The following is a 275-nucleotide window of genomic DNA, read 5'->3' as shown; positions in this document are numbered from 1 at the left end:
GTATCCCAATGATCGTAAGATCTTTGGATGTGAAAAAGGATCAATTCCGCCCTAAAGAAGAAAATGAAGATATTCTTGGTCCTGAAGTACCATATCTTAGTGCCATTGGAGCACTAATGTATCTTGCTAATAATACGCGACCTGACATATCATTCGCGGTGAATTTACTAGCAAGGTATAGTTCCTCTCCAACTAGAAGACATTGGAGTGGAATCAAACAAATTTTTCGATATCTTCATGGAACGGTTGATATGGGATTGTTTTATCCCTATGGA

The sequence above is a fragment of the Arachis duranensis genome, chromosome 6 (assembly GCF_000817695.3).
Source record: "Arachis duranensis cultivar V14167 chromosome 6, aradu.V14167.gnm2.J7QH, whole genome shotgun sequence".
NCBI classification, from domain to species: domain Eukaryota; kingdom Viridiplantae; phylum Streptophyta; class Magnoliopsida; order Fabales; family Fabaceae; genus Arachis; species Arachis duranensis.
Note: the sequence above shows the minus strand (reverse complement) of the source record.